Source organism: Geotrypetes seraphini, chromosome 5 (genome assembly GCF_902459505.1).
Source record: "Geotrypetes seraphini chromosome 5, aGeoSer1.1, whole genome shotgun sequence".
Classification (NCBI taxonomy): Eukaryota; Metazoa; Chordata; class Amphibia; order Gymnophiona; family Dermophiidae; genus Geotrypetes; species Geotrypetes seraphini.
The window spans coordinates 56,981,423-56,996,197 of NC_047088.1; positions in this window are offsets into that span (position 1 = coordinate 56,981,423).

The following is a 14,775-nucleotide window of genomic DNA, read 5'->3' on the forward strand; positions in this document are numbered from 1 at the left end:
TGCCTGACTGGAAGAAATCGCTGGCAGGCTCAGTCAGCCCTCTCTTTCTCCGCGGCTCACCAGTTCTTTTAAAGGGAGAGAGGACCTCCTCTCCGGGTCGGCAAGTGCCGGGTGGTGGCTGCAGGGGTGCCTGACTGGAAGAAATCGCTGGCAGGCTCAGTCAGCCCTCTCTTTCTCCGCGGCTCACCAGTTCTTTTAAAGGGAGAGAGGACCTCCTCTCCGGGTCGGCAAGTGCCGGGTGGTGGCTGCAGGGGTGCCTGACTGGAAGAAATCGCTGGCAGGCTCAGTCAGCCCTCTCTTTCTCCGCAGCTCACCAGTTCTTTTAAAGGGAGAGAGGACCTCCTCTCCGGGTCGGCAAGTGCCGGGTGGTGGCTGCAGGGGTGCCTGACTGGAAGAAATCGCTGGCAGGCTCAGTCAGCCCTCCGAAGCTACTTTTCTTATAGATGAAACATAGAAACATAGAAATAGACGGCAGATAAGGGCCCACGGCCCATCTAGTCTGCCCACCTTAATGTCCCTCCCCTACCTTTGCCCTGTGAATAGATGCTGTCTGATTTAATGCTTCTCCTAAGGATATTCACCCAGCAAAGGAGATCAATTAGCCAATAAGACTGCTGGATCTTCCCATGGTCTAACCCACCTGCTAGTCTTAGAATCCACTCTCAATCCACCCACCCTCTCTATGGTAGACTACACTGAAACAAGAAGTGAATAGACCATCTCATTGGCAAGGCGATATCAGTCAAAGGCATTAATTCTTGTAGAAATGTCAAAATCAGCCATTTATCTTTAGCAATAAAAATGGCCTTAGCTCAAGGGAAAGACCTGTGCTGGGGACAGCACAAGCCGCTTTTTAGCACTGCTTAGAAAAAGGGCTCTAAAATAAATAAATCTAACCTTTTTAAAAACATTTTTTTTTTTTACAATTTCTGGACATTTTATTTCAGTTCAATTGGACTGGGCACAAAGATCAAATCTAAGACATGTCCTGCCACATGCATCGACTGTTCATCAGTTGAAACAACTCCAAACCAGAAAAAAATATATGAAAATATAGGAGTAGAGAACCGCAGGGTTAAAAGGAAGACTAAAAATCACCCATAACTACCATAGTAGTAGTAGGATCCACAGTCAAAGTTACAAAGGTATTCATGAACAAAGAACACTGTCAGTCATATTTATCTACAATTAAAATGTCTGCTACACCAATAGTACCTACAGAAATCTTATACAATTTAACCACATTCCAATAAAACAGTAGAACCCTACTTCCATGCATAGGCTCTCTTTTACTAAGGTGCGCTAACTGATTAGTGCATTTCAATCAATTTAGTGCATGCTAAATGCTAATGCGTCCATGTTGATCTATGGACGTATTAGCATTTAGTGCATGCTAATCGGTTAACGTACCTTAGTAAAAGAGGGGGTAAGTCTTTAAGTAAAGAAGTGAGCTAGGGGTGGGCGGGAGAGGGGAGTGTGGGGAGGGAATGGAGACTAAGCCAGACCCTGCTCTACCTACCAGAAACTATCTCTAGCAGAAGGTTCAAGCTTACAAAACTGTAGAATTATAAAAGGCTATTATCCTATGGAGACTAGCTAAGTAAAGTTTGCTCTTTTAAACTGTCTATTGAAGGGAACCTAAAATTGAGCTTTTTTCCCCAAACCTATCAAAGCCCAGAGCAAAATAATGTATACTTACCCAAAGTTATATCTTCTACTCTTCTCCTTTCAGAAAGAGAATGTCCTCTTCCCTCTTTCCCTCCTCTCAGAAAGAATTAATAGCATGGCTTCCCATTTATGCTGCTAGGAACATAGGCCCTGATTCTGTATAGGACGCTCGGGAGAGGTGTCCTATTCAGAATCGGGCCTACACTAAACCCCGATTCTGTAACCTGCGTCCATGTTACAGACACTGGTTAGAGAATCGGGTTAGATTAGACACGGCCCGCTACACTTATCGCGGCAAGGGATCTCTCTGCCGCTATAAGTATAGCGGGCCGCGGCCCCCTGTCCGATTTCAGGCAGGAGGGTGCCCAAAACCTCATGCCGAAAGATGCTCCCCCCCGACACTACCGACCGCCCACCCCCGACACTACCGACCGCCCCCCCTGACATTACCGATCTCCCTCCCACCCTGACACTACCGATCTGGCAGGAGGGTGCCCAAACCCTCCTGCCAGAAGATGCCCCCCCCCGACAATATCGATCGCTGGCAGGAGGGTGCCCAATCCCTCCTGCCCGAAGACACACCTTCCCCCCCGCGCTAACAGCCCCCAAACCTCTGCCCATCCAAACTAACCTTTTCTTTTGGTCAGACGGGTCTTGCCCGTCCAGCCGGCAGGCCCACCTCATTGAAATGAGGCGGGCCCGCCCCTTCCCGGCCCATCTCGCCGAAGCCTAAGGCCTAATTGGCTCAGGCTCTAGAAGCCTGGACCAATCAGGCCTTAGGCATAGCGGGTCCGCCCATCCCCACTAAGTCTAAGGCTTGATTGGCCCAGGCGCCTAGAGCCTGGGCCAATCAGGCCTTAGATTAAGTGGGGATGGGCGGTCCCGCTATGCCTAAGGCCTGATTGGTCCAGGCTTCTAGAGCCTGAACAAATTAGGCCTTAGGCTTCGGCGGGATGGGCCGGGAAGGGGCGGGCCCGCCTCATTTCAACGAGGCGGGCCTGCCGGCTGGACGGGCAAGACCCGTCTGGCCAAAAGAAAAGGTTAGTTTGGTGGGGGGGGAGGTTTGGGGGCTGTTAGCGCGGGGGGGGGAGGGGGCGTCTTCGGGCAGGAGGGATTGGGCACCCTCCTGCCAGCGATCGATATTGTCGGGGGGGCATCTTCTGGCAGGAGGGTTTGGGCACCCTTCTGCCAGCAATCGGACAGGCGGCCGCGGCCTGCTATACTTATGGCAGCAGAGAGATCCCTTGCCGCAATAAGTATAGTGGCCGCGTCTACTTACAATGTAGACCAGCATTTTGTTGGCCTACATTGTAAGCGTCTCTTCCTCTACTAGGGAGAAGCGTAGGGCCACCTAGGTTCGCCTAAGGCCCGCCTAAGACCCTTAGGCGAGCTTAGGCGTCTTGCAAGTCTCCCTAGGCTCCTGGAGGCGCCTTCAATATAGGCGGCCTGCCTGGGGAGCATTTTTTTAAAAAACGTGCATCCCGATTGGCTGATTAGACAGCTGTAGGACGCCTACAGCTGCCTAAAATCGGGATGCACTTTGGAGAATCAGGGCCATAATATATAGAGTTGAAGTACACTCTCATGGGTGGGATATAACTATACCAGGATACAACCTGCTTCGCCAAGACAGAGAGGGTAAGTTAGGAGGAGGGGTAGCACTTTACATCAAAGAGATCATCAAGACAACCAGGATCACGGATGTCAAGTATAGTGGGGAATCCATCTGGGTAAACCTGGCCAGAGGCGGAGAAAAATGCCTGTACCTTGGTGTGGTATACAGACCTCCAAGACAATCGGAGGACAAGGACGCAGAATTAATTGAGGACATTGAGAATATCACCTTACGGGGGGATGTTGTTCTGTTAGGAGACTTCAACATGCCTGATGTAGACTGGAACACACTCTCAGCGACAACTTGTGATAGCAGGAGGATATTGACGTCCATGAAGGGAGTACGGCTCAAACAAATGGTACTAGAGCCCACCAGGGCCCAGGCCATCCTGGACCTGGTACTTACGAACGGGGAAAGCGTCTCGGAGGTCTCGGTGGGAGAAACGCTAGCCACCAGTGATCATAACATGGTATGGTTTAACCTTAAGAAAGGCTTCCCTAGATCACAAACAAAAACAAGGGTACTCAATTTCCGGGGCACTGACTTCGCACGCATGGGAGATTTCGTCCATCAGAAGCTGCAGGTTCAAGAAGTAACTGATAATGTGGAAGCTATGTGGTCAACCTTGAAATCGACTCTTCACGAGGCAACTATCCGCTACATAAAATCGGTAACTAAACAACAAAGAAAAAAGAAACCCCAATGGTTCACTGATGAGGTCTTGTACCTCGTCAAGGAGAAGAAAAGAGCATTTCTCTCATACAAACGCACCGGGGAAAAGGAAGCAAACATTGAATACAGGACAAAGTCTACAGCGGTCAAAACAGCAGTCAGGGAGGCCAAGCTTCAAATGGAAGAAACTCTAGTGAAGAACATTAAGAAAGGGGACAAATCCTTCTTCAGGTACATTAGCGACAGGAAAAAGAACACAAACGGGATAACACGCCTTAGAACGCCAGACGGGGATTATGTGGAAACAGATTCCGATAAAGCCAAACTACTGAATGATTACTTCTGTTCAGTCTTTACCTGTGAGGCACCAGGGCACGGGCCACGGCTGGAAACAAAGCAAAGCATGGAAGACCCATTTCAGAATTTTGAGTTCACAACTGCTGATGTTTACAGAGAACTGTCAAGACTCAAGGTGAACAAAGCCATGGGACCGGACAATTTGCACCCAAGAGTGCTCAGAGAGCTATGCGATGTTCTGGCAAAACCGTTTGCCATGCTCTTCAATCTCTCCCTAAGTACGGGGAGAGTCCCCCTGGACTGGAAAACAGCTAACGTCGTTCCTCTGCACAAAAAGGGTTGCAGAGCAGAGCCTGCGAATTACAGACCGGTGAGTCTCACATCAATAGTGTGTAAACTCATGGAAACTCTACTTAAAGGTAAATTAGACACGGTATTGGATGAGGGGAATCTAAGGGATCCCTGCCAACATGGATTCACTAGGGGCAGGTCATGCCAATCCAATCTTATCAGCTTCTTTGATTGGGTGACAGGAAAGCTAGACTCGGGAGAGTCTCTGGACATAGTGTACTTGGATTTCAGTAAAGCTTTTGACAGTGTCCCACACCGTAGACTATTAAACAAGATGAAATCGATGGGGTTAGGTGAGAAACTAACTGCATGGGTCAATGATTGGCTGAGTGGAAGACTTCAGAGGGTGATGGTCAACGGCACCCTCTCTGAGACTTCGGAGGTGACCAGCGGAGTGCCGCAGGGCTCAGTCCTGGGACCATCCCTTTTCAACATATTCATAAGGGACTTGACCCGAGGGCTTCAGGGTAAAGTAGCACTGTTTGCCGACGATGCCAAACTGTGTAATACAGTAAGCGAAAGCAATCTCAAGGATAGCATGACGCATGATCTGATCACGTTGGAAAACTGGTCCTCGATATGGCAGCTGGGCTTCAATGCTAAGAAGTGTAAGGTCATGCATCTCGGCAGCAGAAATCCATGCAGAACATACACCTTGAATGGAGAAACACTAGCTAGGACTTCAGAAGAACGGGACTTAGGAGTAATCATCAGTGCAGACATGAAGGCTGCCAAACAGGTAGAGAAGGCCTCATCCAAGGCAAGGCAAATGATGGGATGTATCAATAGAAGCTTCGTTAGCCGCAAACCTGAAGTCATAGTGCCACTTTACAGAACCATGGTGAGACCTCATCTGGAATACTGTGTGCAATTCTGGAGGCCACATTACCGTAAAGATGTGCTTCGAGCTGAGTCAGTCCAGCGGATGGCCACTAGGATGGTCTCCGGACTCAAGGGTCTCTCATACGAAGAAAGACTGGGCAAATTGCAGCTCTATACTCTCGAAGAGCGCAGGGAAAGGGGTGACATGATAGAGACATTTAAGTACGTCACAGGTCGTGTCAAGGTGGAAAATGACATATTCTTTCCCAAGGGACCCTCGGTCACAAGGGGGCACCCACTCAAACTCAGAGGAGGGAAATTTAGTGGTGACACCAGGAAGTATTTCTTCACAGAAAGGGTGGTGGATCAGTGGAACAAACTTCCGGAGCAGGTGATCAGAGCCACCAGCGTGCTCGACTTTAAGAATAAATGGGACATCCACGTGGGATCCCTGCGAGGGTCGAGTTAAGGAGCTGGGTCATTAGCACTCAGACTTAATGGGGTGGGTCAGTAGAGTGGGCAGACTTGGTGGGCTGTAGCCCTTTTCTGCCGTCATCTTTCTATGTTTCTATGTTTCTATGAAGGTATACACTAAAAAGTAGTGCTAAAAGAAAATAAAATAGAAATACAAATGTAAGGTAGTATTTTGTAGTGGCGATAAAAAAATCATTATTGGAACAAATATTAAAAATAAATATCCTTAGAGTATATGTAAGATGATTAGAAATATCATTAAAGTCAAAGCAGCTGTTTAAATCCTTTGTGAGGCAGGCAACTCATCCACATGCATACACAAATGAAGGCTCAGTATACTAATATTGAGTTTAAAAGCTAAATATAACATGCTTTGCATTATAAAATATACCGATTAAACACAAGGATGTTTAATTCTAAAGAGACCACAGTAACGATGCTCACTGGGTCATATGTAAATAAGCATCTGCCCAAACAAAAAATGTTCATTATAAAAGACATTCACCATTAGGTGTCTATTCTGTATTGCTAGAGTGAAAGGAAAAGTAATTTTCTTTAAGACTGATTTCAGCAAATAGAACACTAATGAGAACAGATCAGATGAATGGCAGCAGTAACACTATGTTGACAATCATATTACCTGGAAAAATCATGCTATTGAAACTTAACAAGGAATATACTTAAAAGTAGTTTTAAAATAAATTACATACATTCTGTGCCAGTGCTTAGCATTCTTTCCACCCACTCATGGCCACAAATTGTGAGTTCATGATATTACTTAGCTTCCTGCACTAAGTCGGCCCTTACCAATCAGGAGCTGCGTGTCAAAGCAGCTCCTGATTGGATAAGGCCTGACTTAGTGCAGGAAGAGACAGTCGGAGCATACAACGAGTAATTTCCTGCACTCTCCGGCACTCCGGCTGCTCTCTCCTGCCTCTCCCGCTGCCCTCTCTTTGTCGGCGGTTCACGGTCGGAAAATACCACGAATGACCAAGACTGCAAACTGCTGACTGCGAACAACCAGGGGAACACTGTACCCCTATAAACCAACTTAATATCAACCAGTCTGTGGTATGACCCACAATGGTGACTGTGGGCGTAAAAACAATAGACAGCAGCTCTAGTCACAGAGCTACAAACAATTGATAAAAGAAAAACGTAAAGCATTTTATTCATCCAATATTAGCACATTCAATACCAGCTCGAAAGGAATCAACACAAAAGAATTGTTCAACTTGGTTACAAATTTATTTGATACCACATGCCACACTCAATCCATGTATAATATTAAGCTACCTTCAGCAAATGATCCAGCACATAATTTTGATTCAAAAATTATAAACCTAAGAAACAACTGTTTGCACCAGCTGTCGATTCCCTTTGGCAATTGAAATATTTGGATTTTTATTGAGCAATTAAGTTAGTTAAATTAATTTAATTTTTAAATATCAACATTAAAAGATTATCTTTAAACGTAATAAGTAGGTAGGTGGTTGGAAACCCATGAGGAAAATAGGAGTGTGCCAATTGGAGCACAAAGTAACCCATGAATTAGGTATAACACTCCACAATCTGAGGTATACAACCACATTTTGATATAAGATCAGTTTTCATTTGGCTGATTTTGTAAGTCTAATTGTGAGTACCATATATTGCCATACAGTTCTTATAAGTGTGGGGTTTTCTTCATATAGTTTTGAATAACCTTAATATATAGTCATAAATACAAAGACGCAGACACAAACAAGAGACACACATGCAAAAACAAAACAGAAAGAACATACACACACACACAAACAAACAAGTGCAGAGGTCAAGTACAGAATTGTAAGGGATTCTATGATATATGCTTTGCAGGCTTTCTCTACTTCTTATAGATCATATATAGGGACCCTTGTTTTCTGCTGCTAGATATATAAATTATATCTTACTGTACTGCCTGAAAGTCAGCTATCCATAATTTAAACAGCTAACTAATAATCACACAAAATAATCATTTTATAGACACACTATGAGATGAAATAGTTAAAATAAAGCATAACTAAGTCACTGCCTGGCTTCTTGCTTGATGTAATCTCCATGAAAAAATTACTCATGAGCATTGTGATATCCATTGGCTTCCTTTCATCAGCATATCACATTTTAAATTGTCATTTTTGTTTATAGACCCCCTGGTTACTTGAAATCTGTGTTAGTCTTATACATATTTGCACATTCCCATCATTTGTCTGAGTGAGAATTGTTGGTTATTTGATCCATGAACTTGTTTATTTATTTAAAAACTTAAAGCCTGCCTAAAAACTTGGGGGTCCTTTTACTAAAGTGCACTAATCGATTTAGTATGCGCTAATCAATTTAGCATGCACTAAATGCTAAGGCACCCATTATAATCTGGTGCACCCATTATATTCTAACACCCATTATATTCTAACACCCATTATATTCTAACGCCCATTATATTTTAGCATGCCCCTTATTTTCTATATATAGTGCATGCTAATCTATAGCATGTGCTAAAATGATTAGCACGCCCTAAATCAGTTAGCACACCTTAGTAAAAGGACCCCTTGGTTAGTTATGCAGGTTTGTGTCATACTGCTGATGGTACTTTGCTGTAGAACTACTTCTAGAAATATGTTTAAAGAAATATTTTCCGAATTTCTGAAAATAAGTTGAAGGCCTATATCTAGTCACAGAGTTCATTTGTAATGTTGTTGAACTGAGTTGATAGTATGCTGTTTTATAGGTGCTATTTATTTCTGCTAAGATGTCCAAAGGATATAATGGATGCCTTAGCATTTAGCGCACGCTAATCTTTAGTGTGCACTAAATCGGTTAGTGCATCTTAATAAAAGGACCTCTTTATTTCTTATCATTGGCTTTTACAAATCCACGGTAGAGGTTTCTACCATGAGCCAGTGAGATAAGTGTTCCAATGCTCATAGGAATTCTATGAGCATCAGAGCATTTCCCTTGCTGGCCCGCAGTCGAAACTTCTACCGCAGCTTTGTAAAAGGGGGGCCTTTTAATTGGTCAACAACTATGCATGGTAGTAGCATGTAAATTGTTTTAAATATATACATTAAATCAGAACTTATCACTAACTTGAAAAATATCCCAACACTAAGGTCAGGATTCTATATAAGATGCCGTCATTGGTGGGCACCTTAAAAATGACCGCCAATCACATGTCAATCACATGATGGCACCATTTATAGAATTGGCCCTTCAGGAATGGTAGGCCCTGGAAATGTAGGCCAGGGTTTTCAAGGCCTACATTTCTGGTGCCTACCTTTCATGTGACTCACACCTACGGAGACACTTTTGATGCCTAATGCCATTTCTGGCATTAGCCATGCTTTGAGTGATTCCAGCACTGTTTTTTAGGCGCTGGCAGGTGCCTGCATTTTTTTTTTTATTATTATTGCTAGGTGTCCCCTATTTATGCCAGAGTTTTCTTAGCTTAAATGTGTGCACCTAAGTTAGGTATCTACCAATACACAAGTTCAAAATAGATGCCCATGAACTGCCCTCTAGCTGTGCCTACTTTGTGATAGACACTTTGAACTAAACATCTACCTCAAAGCAGAAGGTGCCTAACATCCAAATAAGTACAATTTATTTCAATTATGAGGTGCTAATTGTCAAATATCAGTGTTGATTAAGTCTATTCATCATTTAACTTCTCCCTTTTACAAAAGCGTGGAAGAGGTTTTTAGCAGTGCCCAATGCACTGAATGCTCTGCTCTGCTCCGACAGTCATAGAGTTCCTAAGAGCATTGGAGCAGTGCAGAGCATTCGGCACACCGGCCAGCACTAAAAACATCTTCTGCGCTTTTGTAAAAGCAGGGGGTGGGGGGGGGGAGGGATTTGGGCGCCTACATTGGTTAGGCGTGCTGATGTAGGTGCCTAACTTTAGGTGAGCTATATAGAATTTGCCTGAAAGTGTTACATGAACAGCTTCCAATGATTTTAAAACTGCATTATACCATAACATAACAAAATTTCTTATATACTGCAGCTACCTCGCGGTTCTGTGCGGTCAACAAAAATTAAAATGTATGTATATATGGTACAAACACAATTAATTAATTTAAATATTTACCAAATAGATCAGTCTTCATAAATTTTCTAAATGCCAAATAAGAAGTAGAGATAGAAAGATACATACTGATTCCAATTAATTTATAAACATTTATTTTTCATACAGATTCAGACAATATGAGCCTGTTGTTTTCTAGGGGGTTCTTTTACAAAGGCACGGTAGCGGTTTAATGCGCGGAATACTGCGCGTTAAACCGCCTGCCGCACTAGTACCTAATGACTCCATTGACAAGGCGTTAGGATTTTAGGCTGCCACGGGGGTTAGCATGTGATGAAATGTCCGCGCTAACCCCCATAGCGCGCCTTGATAAAAGGAGCCCTAAGTCCGCAACAAAATCCATCATTCTCCTTCTCTCAAGAAAGATTGTAATATAATCATAACTCAAACTATATATCTTGTGAAGTTTATTTTTTGATTTTTCTAAAGTATTTCCCCCCTTTTACAAAGCCATGTTAGGCTTTTTTTATCGCCCGCTACGGAGGTATTAGCTCCGGCATTCATAGGAATTCTATGAGTGTTGGAACTAATACCATGGGGAGTGTGTGGCGCAGTGGTTAAAGCTACAGCCTCAGCACCCTGGGATTGTGGGTTCAAACCCATGCTGCTCCTTGTGACCCTGGGCAAGTCACTTAATCCCCCCATTGCCCCAGGTACATTAGGTAGATTGTGAGCCCGCCGGGACAGACAGGGAAAAATGCTTGAGTACCTGAATAAATTCATGTAAACCGTTCTGAACTCCCCTGAGAGAACGGTCTAGAAAAATTGAATAAATAAAAAAAAAAAACAACTAATACCACCACAGCTGGTGATGAAAAAGTCTAATGCGGCTTTGTAAAATGAGACCTTTATTGCATTATATAAACCATCTTTTCATTATTTATTATTTTTACAATTAATGTCTGTTTTGATTCTTAACTTCTACGTGAAAGTGAAATATTTTTCCATTATTGTGCTATGAATTTAAAGAGTCAGTCGGCATGTTGAGTTCACAAATTAAATACAGAACTGAAAATGTAATTCAGACAATGCTTCTAAAACGTATTTCTTCTCTGTTTCCAATAAATAAAGAATACCAAGTAAGCTAGGGAATAGTATTTCTCTAGATGGCAGTGTTGCCTACATAACAAAATGTTTATGCTGATACATTTACAGTATTTTTCCTTCCAAATAGTTGCACATTATTTTGACTTATCAGCTACTGAAGGTCCTTTGCCTATGTTTTTCTCTAGTGTTTTACAATTTTTTTCTAGTTGAATTTTTCTGATAAAATGGATGACTTTTTAAATAAATTAAGGGTATTTTATCCTCTACCTTATATGCTCGAACCCCCACATTCTACCTTTGTCTCTTTCAGACAACGATCACACTATTTCATAGAAAAAATATTATTCAGTGAATGTAAATAAACATAATAGTTTATTTGGTTATTTATTATAGCTGATATTATCCTTCATATAATATCTCCGCCTATACCACCAAAGATTGGGAAAGGGCATAACCCCTGCATCTTTATTCTTTCTAAACCCTCCACTAGTAAAAAAGTTGGCCAGTAGCATATTGTTTGGAAAATGTTACCACAAAGAACATGAAATTGTTGTTTTGTGCTTTAAGAATCCACATATTACCTTCCCTGAACCACTCCTTCTACGGTCTGAAGAAACACCATTTTATAAATGGATGGGCAAATGGAAATGTTTCATTATGTTACTTCATGTGTCGTTTCCAGGATCATTCATTTTATTTTGGGAAGGGGGTTGGTATTCATGTCATTATGGGAGCAATGCTAATAAGAGGTATTATCTTTGCAAAGAGTGTGTAGTATTTGCAAAGCGATCACAATGTTGTGTTTCCATCTGTTCATTTTCATTTCTTAACATGCAGCAATATCATTGACATTTCTCATGTTATTGCAAACAACAGCCGAACCCTGAGTCCCTGAGTCACTAAAGTACTATAGCCTTAACTGGTCAAACTGCCTACCCTCCATCCATTGGTGCTCATTGGTGCTTGATCTGCAGCTGTGACCCCCCCCCCTCCCCACACACACACACATACACACACTGTCCCTTATCCTTACCCAGGGTTCTCACAATATTGGTTTTTAGGGATATTGTAGGTGGAGCTATCATTAGCCTTCTATGAACTGAAATAATGCCTCCTATCCCTCCCCTGCCCTATTTCTGTGCCCCCTGCTATCCCTTGCTGCTTCCTTTTATGAGTAGTCCTTTCTTGCTGCTCTGGATACTTTCATATTTATTGTTAAAACTTAACCTTGTCCCTTTCTACCACCCTCTTTCATATATGCTCACAAGTAGGAACCCTTGTTATGTGAATCTAGGCCCCTGTTTTGCCTAGAGTCTCCTAATCTGAATTTGCTGTACCCCAGGGCTACTCAGTTCCAGTACTTGATATCCACAGGCAGGTCAGGTTTTCAGGATATCCATAATGGATATGCACAAGAGAGATTTGCATACCAAGGAGGCAGTGCATGCAAATCTCTCTCATATATATTCAGTGTGGCTATCCTGAAAACCTGGCCTGTCTGAGGGCCTCAAGTACCGGAATTGATTATCCCTGCTGTACCTTCTGATTGGGATACCTGGCTTTTCCCTTCATTTGCAGAAGAACATCTAGCACATGTACACCGTTTCTATTTACATCTCCCTGATCCCACAGTCACCCAGTGGCGTACCTAGGGTATGTGGCACCCGGGGCCCATCATTTTTTGACACCCCCCCCCCATGTAAAAATTTTTTTTTTTTTTTTTTTTTTTTGCAATAACCATGAAATGGAATAAATGGTCAGAATAGAAACAGGCAGTGAAAATTTTCTTTTATTGAACCTCATATATGTAACCATTATTCCAAACATAACATAACATAAATTATGTCTAAATTGTCATGACATTAGAAGTACATATGGAGTAGTTGCAGGTGATGCTTGGGACAGTTCTGATTGTGTTAGTTCGGTTTTATGTGTTTTTTGAATAGAAGGGTTTTTATTTCTTTTTGAAGGTTTTGCAGTCTGTGGTTGATATCAATTGGTTGTAGAGTTGGGGGTCGAGTGTTGCAGCTCGAATGGCTAGGAGGTTGTCGAACAGTTTTTTTCTTTTGACGTTTTTGGTTGGAGGGTGTGTGAATGGTGCACAAGTTCTCCTATGTCTGTTTGAAGTGGATTGAATTATTTAGCTGAAGAAATTAGTTACCTCCCATTCCACACACATTAATTCTCTTCCATTTTTGTTCCCATTATAAAAAACACTGATAAGTTCCCAGAAAAAAAATACATTAAAATAAGAAGTGAAAACAAAGGCCCCTACAGATGAGAACATAACATAAGAATAGCCTAACTGGGTCAGACCAATGGTCCATCATGCCCAGTAGCCCATTCTCATGGTAGCCAATCCAGGACACTAATACCTGGTCAAAACCCAAAGAGTAGCAACATTCCATGCTACCGATCCAGGGCAAGCAGACACTTCCCCCATGTCTTAATAACAGATTATGGACTTTTCCTCCAGGAATTTGTCCAAATCTTTCTTAAAACCAGCTACACTATCTGCTTTTACCATAACTTCTGGCCACTTCATTTTTAAGTTTAGATCTTTCCTTTCAAACAGAGACCTTGCTAGATGTCAAATACAGCACAAGGTAACTTCACATGGACTTAGCTGTGCAGGAAATGTGAATCTCCTCATACACCCACCATATAGTGCAAAAATGTGCAAAGGTCTGTTTTTTTCTTTCGATCACTACATAGCCTAATGCCATACAAGCAGCGCTGTTACAAACATATTCTGTAGGTCAATGCTAAGGATAACAAAGTTTCCTTCCTTGGACCAGAAGGAGATAAACCACTGGAAGAGATCCCAAAACAACACCCAAAGACCCACTCAGTGTGTGAATCAGTTGAGTGGAGTGGACTAACTGGGGAGTGGAAATGGGCCCGGAGTTTGCTCAGCAGAATTTCCCAGACCACCTCTTCCTCTCAACACATTGACGCGCTGCCACCATCACCACTAGGAACACCTCACTGGGTAGGCCAGCTATGCTATAAACTTTATAAAACACATTATTATATTTTCTTATAAAGCACATATTTTAACTGACCTCTCTGACATCCTCAGCCTTTCCATTCACAAAAATAGAAGGAAGAAAAGTTCCCATTTCCTGCTGTCTCATGTCCCCGGCCTATACAATATTTTTTTTCTGCAGACCCTTCAAAAGTCTGACCAAATCCTCGTTTCACTTGCATTATAAAGTACTGAGGATGCCATCTCTCCCCAATCCCAGGTCCTAAAGTCTAAGACAGTAGCGCAAACTAATGCTGCCAGATACAGGAAAAAAAAATTTTGATTCGATTCAGCCCTATTGAATTGGTTTTTCAATTCGATTTTCCTGCCCAGTTGGGTGATTTTTTTCAAAACTTCTGGTGGGTTTTATAGCTTTTTCACCCCCTTTGGCTTCTCCTAACCACACTGGCGCTGTGGTGTAAATAAAATAAAGAAACAAAAAGGACTTTTCCTCTTTCTGTTAAATTCTAGCTCACGTTTGCAGTCCAACACCAGCTCTGGCAGGATACACATTTCAAATCTGACATGTTATAATCACAAAACAGAAAATAAAATTAATTTTTCTACCTTTTGTTGTCTGGTTATATTTCAAATCTTGTTGGTCCAAGGCTCTGGTTTTCTTCAGATAACTTGCTTGCCAGGGTCTCCTTCTTTCTGCATGCTAACCATCCATCTGCCAACTCTGTCCTCCCTTTCCAT